General features: G+C 37.7%; 1 protein-coding gene across 5 annotated transcripts in view; it reads left to right on the forward strand.

Moving 5' to 3' along the window:
- GAREM1 (GRB2 associated regulator of MAPK1 subtype 1) overlaps nucleotides 1-18,586 on the forward strand; it is a 201,541-nt gene that overhangs the window by 100,678 nt on the left and 82,277 nt on the right. For 2 of the 5 annotated variants that reach the window (XM_038543585.1, XM_038543584.1), the window contains exon 1: nucleotides 10,191-10,275. The exons of the other annotated variants lie outside the window; for them this stretch is intronic. The gene's annotated coding sequence lies outside the window, so the exon portion shown is untranslated. Of the gene's footprint in view, nucleotides 1-10,190; nucleotides 10,276-18,586 lie in introns of those variants that run through there. 5 annotated transcript variants of the gene reach the window in all.

An 18,586-nucleotide genomic window follows, 5' to 3' on the forward strand; every position in this document is an offset into this window, starting at 1 on the left:
ACACCATATTCATTTTATAAAGAAACAATGGTGAAGAAGGTAATGTCCAAAACACAGAATGGATCCATGAATTAAAGTTAGTGGCTAGGCAATTTTTTAAAAATATTTTACTTATTTATTCATGAGATAGAGAGAGAGAGAGAGAGAAGCAGAGACACAGGCAGAGGGAGAAGCAGCCTCCATTGCAGGGAACCCGATGTGGGTCTCGATCCCACCTCTCCAGGATTAGGTCCTGGGCTAAAGACGGCGCTAAACCACTGAGCCACCCAGGCTGCCCTAGGCAATTGTTTTTAATAACCTTAAAATAAAAAAATAAAAAAAAACCCTTAAAATAATTGGTGTTTTAAAGGCATATTGTGTCCTCAAGTAAGATTGTTTTTCCTAGAGACAGGAAAATATTTTTTTCCCTAAGAAGCATAGGTATACTTTTGTAATAATTATGAGGGAAATTGTGGCATATCCAATTTTTCAGGATTATTTCTTTTTTTTTTTTTTTTTTTAAAGATTTTATTTATTTATGATAGTCACAGAGAGAGAGAGAGAGAGGCAGAGACACAGGCAGAGGGAGAAGCAGGCTCCATGCACCGGGAGCCTGACGTGGGATTCGATCCCGCGTCTCCAGGATCGCGCCCTGGGCCAAAGGCAGGCGCCAAACCGCTGCGCCACCCAGGGATCCCTTCAGGATTATTTCTATTTTATTAAGACAGGCCCATCAATTTTGATTCAAAACCAAACCCCTCATATACTTTATTGAAAAAGCTGAATACTAACAAGCTATAATTCCAGTTTGCCTCCACAATTTAAGCAAATTTGACATATGAATCCAGATCCAGAGGTGTTTAAATTATGATTATATGGGACCCTGGGTGGTTCAGTTGGTTAAGTGTCAGGCTCTTGATTTGGGCTCAGGTCATGATCTCAGGATCCTACGATTAAGCCTCACCTCAGTCTCTGCACTCAGCAAGGAGTTTGCTTATGATTCTCTCTCCTAGGCACCTGGACAGTTCAATGGTTGAGCATCTACTTTCAGCTCAGGACGTGATCCCGGGGTTCTGGGATCGAGTCCCACATCAGGTTCCCCACAGGGAGCTTGCTTCTCCCTCTGCCTATGTCTCTGCCTCTCTCTGTGTGTCTTTCGAGAATAAAGAAATGAAATCTTACAAAAAAAAAAAAGATTCTCTCTCCTTATCCCTCTGCCCTGCCCCCCCAAAATTAATTGATTGATTGATTGATTATGTACTTGACACATTTGCCATACGATTCTTTGGAAGAGCAGTCAATTTTGGCTAGTCAGTATAAAAGTGATTCGATATATAGATATAGATTTAATAGCTTTAAAGAGGTACACAAACAGGCAGCTGTATAATTAGTGGGATATTACTGCTTTAAAAATGCAATCTCTGCTGAGAAATCTCTTCTCATTAGAATACAGTCTAGTTTTGATAGTTAAAATATCTTGAATTTTGTTCTTTTGAAATTGAAACTGGAAGAAGTATAAATAGTTAGGTTATCCCTTTGATGTCTTGCACAGTGTGTTTTATTCCAGTAAACACTAGCTTGCCATCATTTGGTCAAACCATGTAAATTAGTCTCCTTCAGCTGTTTTATATTTGAGTGTTTCATGTTCCCCAGTAATTTTTCTATTCTGTAATTGGCCTTTACAACTGATTATGAAGAACTGAGAAAATCACACATTCCAGTTTTTCCATCACTGATTAGCTGCATATATTCATATTACAGATTTCTATTATAACTGGAGAAATATTATAATTTCAAATATTATTGGTAATTTAAAGTAAATTACAGTGGATGTTAGATCATTAACCCACTAAAATTCTTCAAAAGGTTTTTGTAAAGGGCATGAAAATGTCTTAACTTAGAAAGTGACAGGTTCCAGAGAGATCTTTTGAGTACCCTAAGGGTAAATGTACCAGAATGGAAAGAAAGTGTGAATAGTGAATACTGATGCCAAGATGAATGAATGAGAGACTGTGTCCTGGAATAGGAATTCTTAGAGCCACAACATCTGGTGTGGGAGATACTGAAGATTATAGCTACTTAGTCCAAATATTGAGGATTTGCATGATTCTTGTATCTTTTTATCTCTGCCTTTTCCCCCTACCCTTGCCAGACTAACTGTGGTCATTTTTAGTAGCTGTTGAGGGTGGCAGAAATGGCTTATAAACTTTTATTTTTGTACCATTGCTTGAAAGTAGTCATTATTAAGCAATGCACATAGATGATCACACTTAAAAATGGAGATATTTGTACTGTACTCAACAACATCTTAATTATTACCCTAGCACATATGCCTTCAGAAGACGAATGAAAGGATTCAAAGAAGAGATTTCATTCCATTTTCTACCTATTGATTTACCTTCTTGATGTTGATTTTATAGGAGGTAAACATAGTACATTTTATAAATTCTACTAGAAAATAAAAATTGTTTATGAATTTTTTAAATGAGTTGACTTAAACAAGGTATTGCAAATTATAAAATACAGATGTAAAGTCTTTCATAGAATGTCTTTTGATTCCATTTCCCATTTGTTGAAGGTAGGAGAGAGTCAAATTTTCAAACACTTGTGAAAATAATTTTCTGTCTAAAATCAGAACTTAAAATAGAGTGGGCCTATACACCCAAATGAATTTATGGTTAATCATACTATTAAAGTAGCAAGATCTGATTGTTCAGAGGTAGTATTTTAGTTGATTCTTCTTTCTTAATTTTATTGAAGGAAAACAAATATCCAGAAACCATTTAATTTTGGAATAGTATTATACTTTTGATTGATTTTTATACAGATTTGCCTCTCTCATCGTGGTTGGATGGTTCTAACATGAAAAATAGCCAGAGTCAATGAAAAATAAATGAGGAAGTAGGCCAGGTGTATGTGGTTATGGAGAGATCAGGAGGTAAGGAGCCAGTCTGAGATTTGGGAATTAACTGTAGGTGATCCTTGAAGTAGGTCATCTGTGTATGAACACATTGCTGTGTGAGGTAATGAAAGTGGTGGTAGTGACAACAGGGAGGAAAAAAAAACCCTCTTCTGCTCAAGAAGACCTCTGAGGGCTGTGTCCTTTTTCCTTACGGCTGTATGGCAGGATCAGGGAATTGGATTTACAAAATCAGAAACCTGTCATCTGTGAGCACTTTAGTATTTTTAAAAGACTATTAAATAGAAATATAGTTCCCCTTACCTGGAAATGCTGGCATAATAACAGTATTTCTGAAACAAAGAGTAAAGTCTGAAGCAAAGGGAGAACTCTCTATAAAGGGCTGTTTAAAGGGATGCCTGGGTGGCTCAGCGGTTTAGCTCCTGCCTTCAGCCCAGGGCGTGATCCAAAGTCCTGGGATTGAGTCCCACAACGGGCTCCCTGCAGGGAGCCTGCTTCTCCCTCTGTCTCTGCCTCTCTCTGTGTGTCTCTCATGAATGAATGAATGAATGAATGAATGAATAAATAAATAAATAAATAAAATAAATAAAATCTTAAAAAATTAAATGAAAAACATAAAGAGCTTGTTTAAAGGTGCAGAGTCAGCCTGGATATTTAGTATTTGCTCTCTTCCCAGGCACAGGAAAACAAATAAAGGAGCACATATAGGCCCTTAGGAACAAGCAGAAGAGGAGAGGAAGTAACAGAATGAAAGACATTAATAAATCTCTAGAATAAATTATGGGATTTTCACCCATAATTGACCACATCTTCAGTGGAGTAAAGTCATAGTAAAGATACATACCTGTACTGAAAACAGATCTGTGGAAGTCAGAACACTCTCTGTGACTCCCATACCCCTCTGCCACTTGGCTTTGGAGTTTGCTATTGAGTATAATTCCTTCAGGCAGGGGGTGGCGTTGTTTTGTTTGTGGGCTTTTTTTTTTTGAAGAATGATCCTCAAAAAAGGGTCTGTGGATATTAACATTTGGAGGTCCCTTAATAAAATGTAGACTCCTCAGCTGATCACTAGTCAGCAAAGCCCTTTCCTGCACACAAAACTTCCCATTTGAGTTTTAGTGCTCCCTCTTAAATCAAAACTGGCAAACAGGAGCATCAGACCTGTGAAGACTAACATGACAGTCACAAGAAAAAAGAATCTTGTAAAAAATGCCTTCCAGAAATCAGAAGAAAAACTCCTTAACTGCCTGAAAGAGATGGGCAGGTAGAGGGTATTTATTAAGCAAAAACATTATATATATTTAATACAAATATTAAAATATATATAAAGATTTTATTTCTTTGAGATACTCTATACTTAATTATATATTAATTAAATATATTAATAATATATAAATATTATATAATATATAAATATTAAAATATATATAAAGATTTTATTTATTTGAGAGAGAGTATATACATATGAGTTGGGGGGAGGGGCAGAGGGAGAGGGAGAAACAGACTCCCTGCTGTGAGCAGGGATCCCAAAGCAGGGCTTGATCCTAGGACCCCAAGATCGTGACCTGACCCAAAGACAGACACTTAACTGGCTGAGCCAGCCAGGTGCCCTAGGATATATATATTTTTTTCTTTTAAGAAGCAGAATAAGCAAATTCTTCTTTTGGAAATTAAAAGTATCCCCCAAATAGGGGCACCTGGTTGGCTCCATCAGTAGAGCATGCAACTTTGATCTAAGGGTCATGAGTTCAGCCTCCAGGTTGGGCATAGAGCTGACTTAAAATAAATAAAGTGAAAATATTCCCTAAATAAAGAAATGTAGTGGAATGACTGGATAGCTAAATATGAAGAATTTTCCCAGAAAGTAAAATTTCCTAAAGGAGAGAAGTGTAGGGATCCCTGGGTGGCGCAGCGGTTTGGCGCCTGCCTTTGGCCCAGGGCGCGATCCTGGAGACCCGGGATCGAATCCCACATCGGGCTTCCGGTGCATGGAGCCTGCTTCTCCCTCTGCCTATGTCTCTGCCTCTCTCTCTTTCTCTCTCTGTGACTATCATAAATAAATAAAAATTAAAAAAAAAAAAAAAGGAGAGAAGTGTAGTATAGAAAAGAAATTAGAGAACGTCTCCAGAAGGCTCAACATTTGAACTCTAGATGTTCCAGAAAAGCAAAGGGTGGAAATGGTCTTCAGCATTTTTTTTTTTAAGAATTTATTTATTTATTCATGAGAGACACAGAGGGAGAGGCAGAGACACAGGCAGAGGGAGAAGCAGGAGCCTGATGCAGGACTCGATCCCAGGACCCAGGATCATGACCTGAGCTGAAGGCAGACACTCAACCACTGAGCCACCCAGGTGCCCCAGCATTCTTTTTTTTTTTTTTTTTTTTTTTTTTTGAAGAGAGAATTGATTGATTCCCTTGTGTTTTTGACCATATAGAGAGAAATTTTTTTTTCTTAAGATTTTATTTATTTATTAGAGAGAGAGAGAGCAGGAGTAGTGGGGAGAGAAGAGGGAAAGGGAGAAGCAAGCTCCCCAATGAGCAGGGAGCCCAATGGAGGTTGCCATCCCAGTATGTTGGGATCATGACCTGAGTCAAAAGCAGGCACTTAACTGACTGAGCCACCAGGTGCCCCTACAGAGAGTTTTTATACTTTGGATCAACAAGAGTTTTATACTTTGGATCAACAAGAATTAGTGATAGTCACTTAAAAAGCAAAGCAACTGTAGAAATGAAGTTATCCCTCTGGGGGAAAAATATGAAATGTGGCATGGGAAAAGATGTAATCATATTGGCTCCACTGTGAACTGAATCATATAAACATTGAATATTGATTATAATCCCCAAATTGACACAGAACCAAATGAAGAGGATTGGGGAGAGAGTATGGTGTAAGTAGAGGTGGGATAATAAGCCCCCTACATAATCAATAAGTGATAAATATTTAGAGGCAAATGTCAAAAGAAACAGCTCAGTTAAAAATGTACAGCTCTGGTGGGGAGGAAGAATCCAGTTGGGAGATATGGGGCAGGAGCTTCTGTTTTTCATTTTCCGTTATACGACACTCAGTAGCATCTGACTATTAAAATTACGGGCACATCTTAACTTTGCTTAAAAAATTAAAGCAGAAGGCGAAGGGCTTTTTGTTCATTTTATTGTTTTTGCAAAGCCTCCCACATATGGTTTTGAGGCATATATGTGTCTCAGTAGGAAGAATGATAACTGAATGCACCAGGGGGAGTTTGGGGACGCTTATCTGCTTCTTCTCAGGTCTGGCTTCATGGGCTTGCATCCTGTACAGTCACAGAAGCCCCACATTTGGTTTAATGTGCTGCCCTCCCTGTTTCGAAATTCTCAGTAATTTTAGGGACTAGGGGCCCCACGTTGTCCTTTTGCACTGTGCCTTGCAAATTGTGTAGCCAGACCTGCTTCTGATAGATACATTGTTTAATTCTGGCCTGAGGTTGCTACTACTTCCTTTGACCCTGACCTTCCAGTGGCCTGTTGTTTTCACCACCCAGAAATGACTGTGGCCACAGGGAATGGAGTAAATGAACATTCCTCACAAGGGAATTTGAAAGTTGTGTATTACATGACATCCTAGAAAACTGCCCTGTCCTCTTTTATTAGTTAATTCTTTGTTCTCTTAAGAAAGACATTCGACACAGCGTTTTCTTTATTTTTTAGAACTTTTTTAGGATTGCGAAATTGAGAGGGACATATAGAAATTTCCCATATACTTGCTGCCCCAGCACATGCATAGCTTCCCCAACTATCCACATCCCCCACCAGAGTGGTCCTTATGATAAACCTACAGTGATGCATCAGTATGACCTGGAGTCCATAAGTCCATACAATCTGGCATTCTTTTGGTTTTTCTATTAGTTGATTCTGGTTATTATAACAGAATACCATAGACTGAATGGCTTATAAACAACAGAAATGTATTGCTCACAGTTCTGGAGGGTGGGAAGTCGAAGATGAAGGCGTTGACCCGTGTCCTCAAATGTCTAAAAGGGTAAGGGAGCTCTCTGTGGTCTTTTTTCTATGGGCATTAATCCCATTCACGAGGGATTATGACTTAATCACTTCCCAAAGCTTCTACATCCTAATACCACCATTTTTTAAAAAAGATTTTATTTATTTATTCATGAGAGACAGAGAGAGGCAGAGACATGGGCAGAGGGAGAAGAAGGCTCCCTGTGGGGAGCCCGATGCAGCACTTGTTCCTAGTACCCCAGGATCACAACCTGAGCCAAAGGCAAACACTCAACCACTGAGCCACCCAGGAATCTCTCCAAATACCATCATATTGGAGATTCAGCCTTAACATAGGGGCGCACCTGGGTGGTTCAGTCAGTTAAGCATCTGACTTTTGGTTTCAGCTCAGGTCATGATTTTGTGGTCATGGGATCAAGCTCTGCATCCAGCTTTAAGCTAAGCTTGGAGTGTGCGTCAGATTCACTCTCTCAAATAAATAAAATCTTTATTAAAAAAAAACTCAACATAGGGATTTTGGGGGAATAAACATTCAGTCTATAGCAGTTTGTACATTTCTTGGGTTTAGACAACTTTATAATGACATATATCCATCATTATAAATCATACAGAGTAGTTTCAGTGCCCTAAGAATCCTCTATGCTTTCCCTATTCATTCCTTCCTGCCCCCAGCCCTAGTTATTTTTAATTCTGAACTCCATACTGAGTGCAGTGGTTTTCATAGGAAAGAAAATCAGCATTGTGCAGCAGAGGAATGAAAAGCTATGCTTACACCACTTTGGGAGAAAGTTTATGGGGACTCTGAGGTGTGAAAGGACCCCCGCCAAGCAAAGAGTACTGAAATCTCACCAAGACCTCACTTGACTTCCCGTAATGAGCAATGCCCTCTGCAGGCGGGTCTCATTTCCTGGCTGGTCACAACATGGCAGTTTGCCTGTCTCACCTGTGTTAATGAGGATGCCAGTATGGGGAACCACACAAGTCTGGTGCTGTCTCTGAAAGGGTCTCCTCTGTCCCATGCCTCCATGGGCTGACTGAACCTGCCGATTCTGCTGTAAATCTTAATGCTTCTGGCCAAAGGCCCATGCATCAGGGGATGAGAATCCCTCAAGCTTAGTGGTGGGGGCTAAGCTGAATGTGTCACCTGTGAATGGAAGGAGGGAGCAGACAGTGCCAACTAAGGAATAGTGACTTATCACCATGAAGTGAGGAGGCAGGTTTTCGTGTTTATTTAGCAAATTGATTTTAAAGGCAGTTACCAAAGAGAAGCTTTAGAAATGTCTAGAACAATAATAGTGTCATGGCAGTCATTGCACCGTCCCCAGAATGATGCATTTCAAAGACAACTAATTTAGATACATGTGTCCTGCTGTATTCCTTAAAATAATTTATTTGTAGTAATGCTTACTTGTTATTAAAATTATTTAAAATTGTAATGTTCTAGGGATAGCTCTATTTAGGATAAAGAAATGTTTGTGACTCGTGGCTTAGATGAAATTCTCTGTCTCTCTCTTTATATTTTGGATAAAAGAGTTTTGTAAAGGATGACAGCTCCCATGTAGGTTACGTTAACTCAGACATGCCTTAGAATACTAGGTGAAGCTAACAAAACAATCGGAGGCCTTCCTTTTTCCCAGTCTACAGTGGCCTTTTCTGGATATCTGTTTAGGTTACATGCCTGACACTGTGCTAGCTGTTGGAGATGCAAGTTGGACAGGATAAAGTCAGTCTCTGTCATGGGGGTGTTCGCAGTCCCGGGAGGGAAAGATGCTAATCATTACACATGGAGATAAAGCCTATGAATGAAAAGTTCAAGATGTCTTGAGAGCTGAAAAGGAAGAGCTAATTTAGGTTGAGTTCAGGAAATGACTTGTAAGCTGATAGGTCAAGGATGAGTTAGAAAGTATTGCCAACGCAAGGAACAGAGTGTGCAAGGACTTAAGCAAGAACACGCCCTTTGTATGAAAGGCATCCAAAGGAGGTCAGAGTCCTTAGAGTCAAAAAGGAAGGAGTAGAGTGGCACAGGAATCAACTACAAAGGCAGGGAGGGGCCACACAGGACCAAAAACTCATTAAGGTTATCATTTTAAAATTATAGATAACAGGGGCCCTGGGTGGCTCCAGTGGTTGAGCATCTCCCTTTGGCTCAGGTTGTGATCCTGGGGTCCTGGGATCAAGTCCCACATTGGGCTCCCTGCAGGGAGCCTGCTTCTCCCTCTGCCTATGTCTCTACCTCTCTTTGTGTCTCTCATGAATAAATAAGTAAAATCCTTTAAAAAATAAAATTATAGATACAATGAAGCCACTAATACATGGGGAATAGGCAAAACTGGATCATCATGTATGCAAGGGGTACATAGAGGGTAATTTTCACACCTTACTGGAGATTTTAGGCATTGTCAGATAAACCTGGGTTCAAATCCTGGTTGTGCCCTTTGCTAGCTCTGTGGTCTCAGTTTCTTATAAAATGGGTATGATAATACCAAATACCATAGTAAAGATTGAAAGACATCTATAAGGCACATATACAGTACCTGACATCTAATAAAATCTCAGTATCTAGTGGTAATAAGGACAATAGCAGTCTTCTTTATTGGTGTTATTATTATTATATATTTTAGGAATTGAAACAAGTGTAAGTGGGCAGAGGAATAAATGATTGAACTATCCAGCCATCAAGTAGGAAAGGGATAAATAGAAGAATCTGTTCCAAGAATCAAAGAAAAGTACACCAAAATTACACTAATTTTAATTGTCTTTGTGATGGGAAAACTCAGAAAGCCCAGTAAAACTGGAATAATTTCACTCTTTTACCTCGTGGCATTTTGACTCTGTGGAATCACAGTTAAACAGCTTGTATGTAAGAGTTTAGAAAGCAGACAGGGGAGATTAGTGTGAATGATCGTTAGACGTATTTGAAAATCCCTGATCTATAATTACCAGTGCATTTTGAATTACTCATTTTCTCAAGGAAAAACTTTTGGAGACTATAACTTTTTTTGAAATAGGAAAAAATTGCTAACCTGACCTGCTTCATGGTGATTCATTCTTTTCCCATTTTGCTCCTTAAAACAAACCAAGAAGCCAGATGTTTAGTTGCCTAAGATGAAAGCCATTTCCTTAGAAATCCTGAATGAAAGAAAAAGTGCTTCTCTAGAATGGCAGGGTCTGTTTAAAGGTAATCATGACCTGATTCAGGCAATAGAATGTGGTTGTAAGAATGTTGCTCCTAGCAACAAAGAATACTTCTAGATATATTCATTTTGGAAAAAAAAAAAAAGCCTTCTCTAATAATAAATGTGTATGGAATTTTGCTTCACTGTACAGAATGTTCTTTTTTTTTTTCAACTATTGTATGGACCTAAGTTGTACTCCGTTCGGTAGGCTTATAACCTTTTAAATGCTTTTGTTTGCTTCAAAACTCTCCATTTCTTTTATAGAATGGTTTTTACCTGTTAACACCCTCTTTTTCTTTCTGTGAATTTAAATTGCACTTAAGGGTGACAGGATACTAAGAAAGAAGTCCTTAGTTCCCTCATCTTTATAAATAGCAGGATGAAATCAGTGATTTTTTTTTTTAGCTGTCATTATTTAAAAAGATAAACATGAAATAAGAAATTTCTAATATGTTTGTATGTTGGTTGGATTTATTCCATCAAACTATTGCTAGTGACTAAAATGTTGGGTGGAAAGCTTCGAAACATGAAAGGAAAGCCCCGTCATTTTAACAACTTTCTCTCTGTTCTTGATTTCTTAAAGTAAGGTTTATAAATAGTGATTAAAAACAGAAATCCAGATAAAACAGCCGTATCTAAAATATATCTATTCCAAAGAGGCAAAGTAAGAAATCTTTATTTATTTATTTATTTATCCAAAGATACAGTTTTATATTTCACTATTTTTTCTTTCATCATAGGCTTCTTGTTTCGAGATTTTTTTTTTAAAGGAATTAGATATAGATCTGTAAAATCATATAACTGATCAATTGTTTTGGAAAACACTTAGAATACCATAATTAGACCTGAGCCATTCAACATAGATAAAGATCCTGAGACTATCTTTTCTTAAAATTTTTTTCTTCCATCTCTGATTCCAAATTTTCATTCTTTTAAAGGCCTATAAAAGCAATTTTGTTTGTGGAGTTTTCTTGAACAGAGTCTGTTCAGATAGTGATCTCTGTGTTAAATTTATCATCAGGCAAATACAGTTGATTCTTATTACTCCCTTTTATCTTGCCTATGACTTTTGGTTTCTCACAAAACACTTATTTAAATACAGTAAAGAACAAAAACACTGGAGGGAGGTCCTAAGGAATAGAATTCTAATTACTACTGTGCTGTGAGATTTCAGGCAAATCATTTAATCTCTCTAGGCCAAGTTTGAGCAATGAATTGAGAGAATTTAACTCTGCTATCTCTGAGGTCTCTTCAGAGCGCATTCTGGTATGATTAGAATGCCATCCTGATTTTGTGGAGGTTTGGAGAGAAATACAGCTTGTTTTTCTCTTAGCTACAATGTGTCATTAAAGTCTTAAATTTTCATTGTAGGTAGAAAAGAAACAAATTTTCACAGTGAAGGTAGTGCTGATGGCAATTTGAGTTAATTTTGAACTCTCCCTGATGAAAATCGCAATTTTTCTAGCCATAGTGATCTTGCCTTTGTTCATTATCATGTAATAAATATTTATTGACCTAATGTGCCAGGCACTCTTTTAGGCACTGAAACAGAATGTATTATATATAATACACCCGTTTTAAACATGGGAAATCTATGTATTTTAAAGATTTTTTTCATGCTATGCTATTCATATTTCACAAAATCTGTGAAACTCAGATAATCTTTTGCTAATTTTGTTTTGCTTACATTGTTAAATAGTATTTTCATCACTAATAGGAATTTCAATATAGAGAACACAAAATATAAATGTGGAGGGGAAAAAGGAATGACCTCTGGCACTAAAGGATTCTTTTTTTTTTTAAATAGGTGAAATATCTTTTTTTTAATAAATTTATTTTTTATTGGTGTTCACTTTACCAACATACACAATAACACCCAGTGCTCATCCTGTCAAGTGCCCCCCTCAGTGCCCGTCACCCATCCACCCCCACCCCTGCCCTCCTCCCCTTTCACCACCCCTAGTTCGTTTCCCAGAGTTAGGAGTCTTTATGTTCTGTCTCCCTTTCTGATATTTCCCACACATTTCTTCTCCCTTCCCTTATATTCCCTTTCACTATTATTTATATTCCCCAAATGAATGAAAACATATAATGTTTGTCCTTTTCCGATTGACTTACTTCACTCAGCATAATACCCTCCAGTTCCATCCACGTCAAAGCAAATGGTGGGTATTTGTTGTTTCTAATGCCTGAGTAATATTCCATTGTATACATAAACCACATCTTCTTTATCCATTCATCTTTCGATGGACACCGAGGCTCCTTCCACAGTTTGGCTATTATGGACATTGCTGCTATAAACCTTGGGGTGCAGGTGTCCCGGCGTTTCATTGCATCTGTATCTTTGGGGTAAATCCCCAACAGTGCAATTGCTGGGTCGTAGGGCAGATCTATTTTTAACTGTTTGAGGAACCTCCACACAGTTTTCCAGAGTGGCTGCACCAGTTCACATTCCCACCAACAGTGTAAGAGGGTTCCCTTTTCTCCGCATCCTCTCCAACATTTGTGGTTTCCTGCCTTGTTAATTTTCCCCATTCTCACTGGTGTGAGGTGGTATCTCATTGTGGTTTTGATTTGTATTTTCCTGATGGCAAGTGATGCAGAGCATTTTCTCATGTGCTTGTTGGCCATGTCTGTCTTCCTCTGTGAGATTTCTCTTCATGTCTTTTGCCCATTTCATGATTGGATTGTTTGTTTCTTTGGTGTTGAGTTTAATAAGTTCTTTATAGGATTCTTTCATTTTATTGCAACCTTATAATGCTAATGAATTTGCCAGTTTAGATTATAAGATGGTTTATACCTCACATATGTTATCTGTGGTTTCTTTGGCTTCACCAATATTTACCAGTTTCTTAACATAGACCTATATAGGACATCTTTTATTTGTAATCATTCATTTCTAACTCATCAGTTTATTTATTTATTTTTTTTTAATTTTTATTTATTTATGATAGTCACACAGAGAGAGAGAGAGAGAGAGAGGCAGAGACACAGGCAAGGGAGAAGCAGGCTCCATGCACCGGGAGCCCGACGTGGGATTTGATCCCGGGTCTCCAGGATCGCGCCCTGGGCCAAAGGCAGGCGCCAAACTGCTGCGCCACCCAGAGATCCCACTCATCAGTTTATTAATAAAAATTATATAGGGGTGCCTGGATGGCTCCATTGGTTAAGCATCCAACTTCTGATTTCAGCTCAGGTCATGATCTCAGAGTTGTGAGATGGAGCCTCGCATTGGGCTCCATGAGGGGCGTGGAGCCTGCTTAGGATTCTCTCTCTCTCTCCCTCCCCCTGCACCCTCCCCCTGCACCCTCCCCCTCAAACCAACCAACCAACCAACAAATAAATAAAATCTAAAATAAAAATAATTTAAAAAATAAAAATTGGGGATACTTGGGTCGCTCAGTGGTTGAATGTCTCCCTTTGACTCAGGTCATGATCCCAGAGTTCTGGGATTGAGTTCGCACCAGGCTCCTTGCAGGGAGCTTGCTTCTCCCTCTGCCTTTCTCTCTGCCTCTCTCTCTGTGTGTCTCTCATGAGTAAATAAATAAAACCTTTAAAAATAAAAAAATAAAAATTGTATAATCTTTCTAAGGATAGAACTTTGTTTTCTTGACTTTTTTGGAGACTTTTAGCTCTCCCGTTTTAGCCTCTTCCCTTTCACCCCTCTGTTAAGCCCTCCCCAACCCTCTAACAGTTCTAAATCCTAAAGGTCCAGGTTCCACTGGCCAGTATTTTCACACACTCAGAACAGCATAGAATTAATTGATTCACTATCAGAAAGCCCTTCAGATTCCACCTGGCAAAGGTGTGATTGCAGTGTACAGTAATCAGATATCTGTTGGTAAACCTTGTGTTCTTTCTAATATACTTTTATCTAATGTAACTCAAAAGTTCAAGTGTAGAGTTAAAGAAGATCCTGATGTAAACAAAGCAAGAAATTCAATAAACTACACCAGTGACTTGAGAACTTAACAAAGTGTGACAGATTCTTTCAACCCTTATAGTTGGGCCAAGGTTAAAAACGTTGGCCATACATGAATGAAATAGCTATTATGTAGATCAATAGTGGCTCACAAAGACCAGTTACAAGTTGAGATACTTCCTTTGTCGCAGTATTATGCTAAGAAAGAAAAGTAGCACTCAGAACTTCTCTGATCCAGCACTGCTGTATCCCTTACCCTGAGAAAATACCTGGCACATGGTAGGCCCTCAAAAGTCATGTTGAAAAAACAGACTCTTCTTTTATCAGCATCTGGTTAGAACTATTTTGTCAATTTCTTTATGTGACGATATTTAAAAATATTAATTCAGCGTAAGTGGAATCAAACTCAGCGAAGAAAGTTGTACATATAGGTTCTCATCCTAAATAGAAAATGAATGTAACTTTTATTTCCATATTAACATCTGCCTCTTCTAAGAACTCCATACTCTATCAAAAACAACAGATGATCTAGTTGGCGTGTGGAAATGTATGGTTGAAAGATTTAGTATGAGTTGGTCTGTTATTAATAAAAAATTCATTGAACTGCTTTGTTTTGTTATTTATATTCTAATTCCCTTTGTGTTCTCAGTTTATACCAGTTTATATTAGTAGCAGCTCCAGAAGGGAGGTCGTTGGGAACTCCTCTATCCCACGGTCACAGCTGGGGAGTTTTTGTCTTCTAGAGACCCCAGATCAGCCTGGATTTCTCTCTTACCTCATCCTTCCAAACCCTTCTTCCATGGAGATTCTTGCCTTCTCTCATAATCACAGATATTCAATAAGTCTGGTCTTTTAAATCTGATCCTGGGGAAAGAGGAAGTAGATCCACAGAAAGAAGGAAGGGGGTAAACTTTGACTCACATCTGTCCTCACTAACCTACCCTGAGACCCAGTCCTACTCCTTTTTCTGTTCCATTTTCCATCCTCACCTCCTTATGCCAATCCACATCCCTTCATGTTCTCATTTAACTTGTCATCCCAGACTTCCAGTTCTGCCCCTCATTTCCTGAAACTTTGGCACTCTTAGAGGCTGCTCTCCAGCGCTGCCTTACGGAGCCTACATCCCAGAATCCTCCAACAGTGACTGGTAGCAAGGAGGACAGGATTCCCATTGACAAGCCAGTGTGGCAGCACAAGAAGATTGGTTTCTTCCACCCCACATGGGATTGGCCTGGGATGCATTTTCCCAGTGTCCTGTAGAACTCTGGGCCCTGCCTTAGCATTATCATCGCTTAAATCAGGTTTTGTGTGCTGATCTGGCGACTTAATCCCCAGTGGTAATCTTGTTTGCCTGGGAAAATGATAAAGTTTTGAAGAACTGCCTAATAAGTGAACTTTTGCAACACCCTAAGTTTGGAAATTGGTGCCTGCCTGGTTTCTGATAAGATGTATCCTGCAGCTGCTTGAAAGGGCTTTGTTTGGGGTGGGGGTTGAGAGGGAAGAGGGTGTTGTTGGTTTTGTTTTTACATTGAGAATACTTAGCTCTAGAAGCACTTTCGAACCATCTTCATTTATGTTATTTCTCCATTTAACTTTGGGCATTTTAGACATAATGCATTTGCACCAAAAAACATGTACTTCAGATAATTCCATAAATCGACATATCAACAGCTGTGTACCTCCACTGAGGAAAAGATTCCTTTTCACAGGCATTTCTTTATGGCTTGGAAACTAATATTTTAATCCATCTTTTCAAAGAATGTACTGAGAGTTTTAACAGGGGGTAGCTGGTCAGATTTAAACTGTGTGTCTGTTGAACCATGCCGAGCAAATTTTGGGGGTTTTGTGTTAGTGATATTTTCTGTTTAAATAAGAGGCCTGATAAGAGGAAAGCATTGCTTCAGAAATACTTAAATTTTGGAGTTCAAGTATTAATTAGAATATTTGTTTTCCAAGTTTCTAGGACGTTGAATGTTTAAAGTCATCCTTGAACTAATGATATCCACACTTTTCTTGGTTAAATTTCACTAAATGAATTGTGACTCATAAACTTGGTTGAATTATATGAAACTTGTGTCATATGGGGCCTTTAATCCACACTGTAAAGCTTTTCATGGAAAATATCTGAACCTTTATTATTATTTATATCTGAGTTAAATTAAGGCCAAGAACTGTAATTGTTGTTCTCCTGCTTGCATTAATAGTTAAACTTAAGTTTTTTCTACTGATAAATTTGAGTCAGATTTAATGAGTAATAAACCTAAAGATAGCCTTTAAAAACCATTGGAGAGCTTAGAAAGTGAATATATAATTGTGATTAAAAAGGATATGTGACTAAGGCACTCAAATGGTGCTTGGTTGCTTCTTACTGGTTTAACGCAGTTGAATGAAAATTACTTCCTAGTTACATTAAAATAGCATCATTGATTATTTTCAACGTTTTTTAATGAGGTAAGGAGATACAACAGTGCATCATAAAAATTAAAAGTTGAAAAGACCGAAGTAGCAGACGTTTAGCCCAAAGACAAAGAAGTTAATTTAAGATACAGATCTCTAGGTAAATGTTTGTGTCAATTTCCTCACAAACTATTTTGCTAATGTTTGTTCTCTTTGCTGTGAAAAATAGGCATACCATTCAAAAACAGAGTACATTTATCAAAAAGTAGGAACTTATCTAATAAATTGTAATTTTATTAAAACATTATGCTTTACATTCCTGATGTGCCATAAAACTTAATGTGGAACAGAAATATAAAACCTTGAGCAGTTGGATTTCATGTGTATTTTGAAACCAGTAGGCCATTGCTTGGTTTGTTTCTACAGTATGAATTTTGATGTTTTTATAACTCCTGTTATCTTTTTATTGCATAAAATAGAAATGAAAGCTTTTCAGTTTATAGTTTGCTAAATAATGAAGGACAAATGTCCAAATAAGAACTTTAAAATGTGATCTATAACCTACGAGAGTTAGCATGTAGGGCTATTTTTAAAACTGCATTTAAATACTGTTTTTAAATTTCCTAGAGCAAAGGGGTTTTGTGTTTAGTTTGAAGCAGTATCAGCTAGACCACATCTATAGTCAGAAATAGGGACATCCACAAGTTTGAGTAGAAATGTTTATCCTTCCTTAAACCTCATTTTAATGTCTTTGGGTCCATTTTTTAAAGATCTTTAAAGACCCTGGCTCTATTTTTAAAGGACTTGGGGCAAGAATGTTCTAATATTAGCTAAAAATCTTCATCAGTATAGTATAATAGTAGTTCTATTGAGGCTGAACTGTTATGGGTTATTTTATTTCTTACTTTCCAAACTGTAAAGTGGTTATATTACTTTCATAAATAGACTTTTTTATGTCTCCATGTGTATATATATTTAGGGAGGAGAGAGACTCAGAATGACTCATTCCGAAAAAGGGGGGGGGGGGAGCGGTTTTTAACTTCAGATAGTTTTCTCCACTTTTCATTTCTTCACTGAATGTTGCCAGATACTGTCCGTAAAAAGTGTTCCCTTTCTTTTAACTATCTCTCCTTGTTGCCAAGGTGTAAATCAGAAAGTCCAAGTTTCTTTCTCCCACTTCATAAACAAGACTTGGTCGGTTCTGCTTCAGACACTTGGAGCCCTGCCAAGGTTGTCATGATGATGTCAGCTTACCAAGAATGTTCACATTTCTCATGCTGTGTTCACATTCCCTGGACTCGAGCAAATGTCCTTTTTGAGCTCATTGAAGTTTTAGGGTTGGATTTAAAAAGCTTGCATTGTTTTCAGTACTTTTTGCTACCTTTACAAAGTCAAGGATCCATTTTTAACAGCATGACAGTGTATAGACCCACACGGTACATTTTGTATTTGTAGTTTAAGGAAATAGAGAATGACCAAAAGTTTATCAGGTAGTAAAACCCGTAAGACTTGCTAATCTAATAAATTAAAATTTTATGAATTAAGTACTCCTTCATTCAGCATATATTTTATATCAATATTTATATTTTTTAATATTACTTATTGACTTTTAAATTTTTACCAATAACAGTGGCTTCTACCTATTTTTGGAAAGAGATGCTTATATGTAGAAGTTACTCAGTGAACACAATTTTCAGGTATCTTGCAATACTTCTTGGTTATTGGTTAGCTGATTAAAAACCATTGTGCTACAGGTACTTATGTCTAATTGTTTAATATATAATTTCGGCCTGTAAGCCAATAAGCATTAGAAAACCCTCACAGCTTTTGAAGACTATTTAGAGAAATGGCTACAGTTGAAGGGGGAGTAGTTTGACTTTGTACATACCAGTCCTAGTAAACTTAATGGACTTTCCATTTATAGACAAATTATGAGGACCATGAAGAGTTCAGTCCCTCCAACTTTTAAAATGTGTGTAAATTCAAGTTTATGGAATTTCAGAGAGCCAAGGTTTAAAATAAAACCTGTTTTATTTTATATCTACCACATTTGATCTAGTTACTATGTAATCCAAAGCAGTGTGTAGAATTTTAGTTCTGAAATGATCTTTGAAGAACATATAGTTTGGCTAAAATTTTACAGGTAAGGTCTGGATAACTGAATAATTCTGGACAGTGTAACTACATGGTAGCACA

This window comes from Canis lupus, chromosome 7, assembly GCF_011100685.1.
Source record: "Canis lupus familiaris isolate Mischka breed German Shepherd chromosome 7, alternate assembly UU_Cfam_GSD_1.0, whole genome shotgun sequence".
In the NCBI taxonomy this organism is placed as follows: domain Eukaryota; kingdom Metazoa; phylum Chordata; class Mammalia; order Carnivora; family Canidae; genus Canis; species Canis lupus.